At 44.4% G+C, this 6,077-nt stretch overlaps 1 pseudogene; it reads right to left on the reverse strand.

The window, feature by feature from the left end:
- LOC109847527 overlaps positions 1-1,286 on the reverse strand; it is a 5,280-nt pseudogene extending 3,994 nt beyond the window's left edge.

The raw sequence follows: 6,077 nt of genomic DNA on the forward strand, positions 1-6,077 counted from the left end.
ACGAGCGTCAAAGACAGCGGCCATGTCAAGCATGGGGAGCATGTGGCCCATGAAGGGGAAGAAGAGGGTCATGAGGATAGTGAAGAGCAAGTACGCTACACGTCTCATCTGTATCATATCATGTTAGCGTGTGCAAGAACAAGAAGGAACTAAAAAATGGGATGGATTGAGATCTTCTACTAAGGCATAGTGCCTTCTAATATCTTCTAATGCATCTCCACCTTTTATTGCATAGTATCTCCTCGTATTTTGTGTTTATACACAAAATGAAAGGTGAAGATGCATTATGAGATATTAGGAGGCACTATGCCTTAGTAGAGGATCCCAATCCTAAAAAATGACCTAAACGAAGTCAATAAGAAGCGCATCTCACCGGCCCCTATTTATTTATTTCTAAACCAGCAATCATTGAACTTGCTTAAATTTTTTTACTTTGACATAAACGTATACGAAGACACTTAAATAAACCTGAATGCACAAAAATGTATTGCATATCAAACAAAAAGATAAGATAAACGCGCATCTTCGGGGCCCATTAAAGTCGCCTTGGTTCACACCTCCCGGGTGTTTGGTGTAAGCTTATTTTTTATAGAATGTGAAAACCCTTATTCATTATGAGATCTCTAGGGGCTTTATATAGGCCCCTTACACAACTTACAAATAAGTCCTAATTAATACTAATATGTCAACACTCCTCCTCAAGATGGGCGAAAGATATCTACTAAGCCCATCTTGTCACATCCTCTAATCATATCTACTGAGCTAAGTCCTTTAGTCAGACAATCTGCTGCCTGGTCCTTAGTCGAAACATGGCTTAGCTCTAGTAGTCCACTATCCAACTTCTCTTTGATGAAGAACCTATCGATCTCGATGTGTTTGGTTCTATCATGCTGCACTGGGTTGTTGGCAATACTGATGGCTGACTTGTTGTCACACCACAATTTCATCTTAGCTCCTTGATCCAGCTTCAGCTCCACCAGCATACTCTTCAACCATAGCAACTCAGCAACTCCTAAGGCCATAGCTCTATACTCTGCCTCAGCTGTCGATCTCGCCACCACCGACTGCTTCTTGCTCTTCCACGAGACTAAGTTGCCTCCTATAAAGATGCAGTATCCTGAGGTGGACCTCCTGTCATCAGCACAACTAGCCCAATCAGAGTCACAGTAGCCCTCAATGCTCATGTGTTCATTCTTCCTGAAGATTAGCCCTTTTCCGGGGGCATTCTTCAAATACCTTAGAATCTGGTACACTGCGTCCATGTGACCCTTTCTTGGATCATGCATGTAGCGACTCACCACGCTCACTGCAAAAAAGATATCGGGACGTGTGTGACACAGATAGATCAACCTGCCCACCAGCCTTTGGTATCTGTCACGATCAACTGGTTCTCCAGCTTCAGCACCCAGCTTAAACTTCTGGTCGATCGGTGTAGTTGCAGGTTTGCATCCTAACATTCCTGTTTCTTTGAGAAGATTCAGTGCATACTTTCTCTGGGATAGGACGATCCCCTCCGCTCCACGAGCTATCTCTATACCAAGAAAATATCGAAGCAAGCCAAGATCTTTCACCTCGAATTCCTTACCCAGTCTCACTTTGAGTTGGGCAATCTCCTTCTCATCATCCCCTGTAATAATCATATCATCCACATATACTGCAAGCAAGGTGATGTGACCCCCACTTCTTCGAGAGAACACGGTATGGTCGGCGCTGATCTGCTGGTACCCCATACCAATCATAGCCCTCCTGAATCTGTCAAACCAAGCACGAGGAGACTGCTTTAGCCCATAGAGAGACTTCTTCAATTTGCAGACCTTTCCCACTGTCTGATCTATACCGAATCCTGGTGGTATCTCCATGTATACTTCCTCCACTAGATCTCCATGAAGGAATGCGTTCTTCACATCTAGTTGGTGTAGCTTCCATCCACCATTTACTGCCAGAGAGATTAAGGTTCGAACAGTGCTCATCTTTGCCATCGATGCAAAAGTCTCATCGTAGTCGATGCCATATGTCTGACTATATCCTTTTGCCACCAAACGTGCTTTGTAGCGTTCAACCTGTCCATCTGGATTCTACTTCACAGTGAAGACCCACTTGCATCCAACTGCTCTCTTCCCTTTTGGTAGTTTTACTAACTCCCAAGTGCGGTTCTTCTCAAGGGCCCTTAGCTCTTCGTGCATAGCAGCTTTCCATTTCTGGTCCTTCTTTGCAACCTGTCAATTGTTAGGTATAGTAACAGAGTCCAGTGATGCAATGAATGCTCCATATGCAGGGTGGATGTTAGAATATGATACGAACTGAGCAAGATCCCAACCATATCTATCGGGAGGATTTCCCGCATTACTGCGAGTAGTCCTCCGACAGTTACTGGTGTGGGATGAGTAGGAAGAGGAATGGAATCACCTTGAGAGGAATCTGATGGTGGTGTAGGTGTCTCAGGAGTCGGGGCAGGCGTTGCGTCTTGAAGAGCTTGAGAGGCTGGATGAAAAGCGCTTGGAAGCTCAACAACATATCGAATTCTACCAGGCTAGGATGTCCAGGGCTTTTGACAAAAGAGTCCGCCGAAGAAGCTTCAAGGAAGGAGATCTGGTCCTCGCTGCTCGCCGACCAATAATTCTCACCTCCAAGAAGAAAGGTAAATTCGAACCCAAGTGGGAAGGACCGTTTGTAATAGACACAGTCTATTCAAACGGCGCTTACCGTCTGATTTCCCTAGAGGGCGCCAGGCAATTAATGCCAATAAATGGGAAGTTCCTGAAAAAGTACTATCCCTAGTACATTCAGGATAACCCATTTACCGGGAAGTTCCTCGGAGAATATTACACTCAATATTCTAGAGGATAACCCAAAATCATTGTCTCCACCAAAATCCCTCACTGATCAATTTCAATTGACAGTGGGTCCACCAAAAAATATCCATCTGGCCCTCTTGACTCTTTCCATGAATAAGAGGTCCACTTTCAGTTCGGAGCCCCCTTTCGATAAACGAAAGAACTCCATTCTTTTCTCTTTGGTTAAGCCTTCTCATGGTTATAACCGAAGTTGAAATTTCACTTCGATAAACGAAAAACTCATCTTCAGATTAGATAACCAATCCTATAAAAGGTAAGTTTATCTAGATTTTCCAGATTCTCGGAGTGGAGATCCCACTTCTAGTTTCTTTTGCGCAGGAAATAGAATATAAAATTCTTCCTTTCCAGAATCAAAGAATAGAATATAAAATTTTTCCTTCCTTGTATTCGGGTTCGCCTTCACCCTAAAAGAAGACCGGGAAATAGAATATAAAATTCTTCCTTTCCCACACCAACCTTTTCCAAGAATTTGTCAATCTAGGATTCATCCTAGGAAGTTTATCCTGAATCCTAAGCAGGGATAAGTCTGCGCCTAACACGTTTTCCGAACAAAAAGACACCAGAGTCCGATTCTGGGGTATTTTATCCCGAAGCCTAAGTAGGGATAAAGTCAACACCTAACACGTGTTGCCGGGTAGCCTATTCCCGTAACAATGGCGAAGTCTATGTATTCGACATCATAGCACGAAGTCTAAGGGAGTTCATTCCCTTAGCACAACGTTACATGCGGAACGGATTCCGATAATCCGCATGCTAGCCCGACTCAAACGGTAGTCGGTAAAGGCTAATCAAACCCGTTGAAGGCTGGGGGTTAGCCAAAAATCCTAAAGTCAACACCTAACACGTGTCGCCGGGTAGCCTATTCCCGTAACAATGGCGAAGTCTATGTATTCGACATCATAGCACGAAGTCTAAGGGAGTTCATTCCCTTAGCACAACGTTACATGCGGAACGGATTCCGATAATCCGCATGCTAGCCCGACTCAAACGGTAGTCGGTAAAGGCTAATCAAACCCGTTGAAGGCTGGGGGTTAGCCAAAAATCCTAAAGTCAACCCCTAACACGTGTCGCCGGGTAGCCTATTCCCGTAACAATGGCGAAGTCTATGTATTCGACATCATAGCACGAAGTCTAAGGGAGTTCATTCCCTTAGCACAACGTTACATGCGGAACGGATTCCGATAATCCGCATGTTAGCCCGATTCAAACGGTAGTCGGTAAAGGCTTATCAAACCCGTTGAAGGCTGGGGATTAGCCAAAAATCCTGAATTCAACACCTAACACGTGTCGCCGGGTAGCCTATTCCTGTAACAATGGCGAAGTCTATGTATTCGACATCATAGCACAAAGTCTTGGAGAATTCACTCTCTTAGCATAACGTTACATGCGGAACGGATTTAGACAATCCGCATGTTAGCCCGACTCAAACGGTAGTCGGTAAAAGCTTATCAAACCCGTTGAAGGCTGAGGGTTTGCCAAAAATCCTATGAGTATTATGGTCAATCATTTCAAACAGAATGAGGAATCATAATAAAGATAAAGATAAAACCAGTTCCACTAAGAGGATCAAAAGTCAAAATATTCAGTAAATGAAATCATACATCAAGCCTATGGCTAAAAATCTGCTGACTAAACTTAGACAGCTTCTCATCATAAGCTTGCCTAAGCTCATCCTGTAATTCAGCTCTGAGGGATTCTTCAGTGGTGGCTAAAGTCTTCACAGCAATCTCCTCCGTCTCGGCCAGCTTCTGCTTCAAGGACTTCAGTTCCTCAGATAATGCAGTGTGGGCTTGCTGATCCTGTACCTTCGTCATCTGAAGAATACTCAAAGTCTCCTCTTCTTCACGAAGTCCTCTTCGGAACTGTTCTATCTTGGTCTCACAAGAGGCAATAGAAAGGTCGAGATCGTCAAGTGAAGATGATCTAACAGCAAGGTTGGCCTCAACTCGGTCTACCCGATCCCTAAGTGAGATGCGACGAAGCAGATTAACGAGGCGACGAGGTTAAACACCAAAGCGGATTTACTGCCAAATCAGGATCCGGACTGCCAAATCAGAGTCCAGATCAACAAATCAGAGTTCGGATAAACCACGAAACCGGAAAACGACAAAACGATAAAAACCTGGAGGGCTCGGCCAAAAACCGAGCCACTCAGGTGGCTTGGCCAAAGCCGAGCCACCTAGGTGGCTCACCGAGCCACCTCTTGGTGGCTCGGTGGCCGAGCCACCCCCCGAGCCACCAGATCTGGGCCCAGATCTGAGCCCAGATCTGGTTTTCAGAAGCCTATAAATAGAGGGGGTTGGCTCATTGTTTAAGGGTTGGAACTTTTTGAGGCGAAACTCTGCTGGATTGAGAGCTCAACTTTGGAGTTTTGAAGCTTTGAAGACTTGGAGATTTTTAGATCTGGTTCTTGGCGATCATCCACGTCAGATAAGGCAGGAGTTCGAGAGAGAGATCAGATCTGAGATCCACACGGTCATCCTCCGGATCAAAACTTGGTTTTTGATCCCGAGAAGAGTATCGATTTCGCTTGGTCGATTTCGATTACTAAAGGCTATTATTTCCTTGGTGAAATAATACCCCCGGCTGTTATTTCCTTCGTGAAATAGCACCCGTCATACCGTGTAGATCCGACCGGATCAAGATCGCGCGGTGGTCCATGGATTAACCCCGACGCAGGCGAAGAACCCACACAAGCAAGAGACCGCAAAACAGGATCTTGCGATTTATTCTAAAGGAAAGTTGTAATTTTTCTTTTTTTCTTTGATTTTGTTGTAACCGGATCTTATAAAAAGACCGAATCTTTTGTAACCGAAAAAACTGTTGCTTAAGAAACAATGACTTCATTGAAAACGACTTTCACCGTGAACACATGAGAGCCTGAAGAGTGGAGCCAATGGAGTCACCACCGACTTAGTACTTTTCATCCCAAACCTTATGATAACCCGTTCAATGTAGCCCTTCTAACTCAAGAACAATCGCCGATTTGCTCGTTCTCTTCTAATCTCTATTCCCAGTATTTTCCTATTGTTGACGCCTATGGTTAAAACTGGAATAATACAGATATATAGCAGCTAATAACTGAAAGAAAGCTGAAGTACAATAATTTAAATTTTTTCAACTCAGCTGCTGTGCGTTTGTAAAACGCTGTGCTTAAAGCATTATTTGGCCTACTCCGGTGCAAGGATCCCAAGGCCAAATTGCTTCCAGGAACAGCAGTCC

Source organism: Asparagus officinalis, chromosome 7 (assembly GCF_001876935.1).
Source record: "Asparagus officinalis chromosome 7, Aspof.V1, whole genome shotgun sequence".
Classification (NCBI taxonomy): Eukaryota; Viridiplantae; Streptophyta; class Magnoliopsida; order Asparagales; family Asparagaceae; genus Asparagus; species Asparagus officinalis.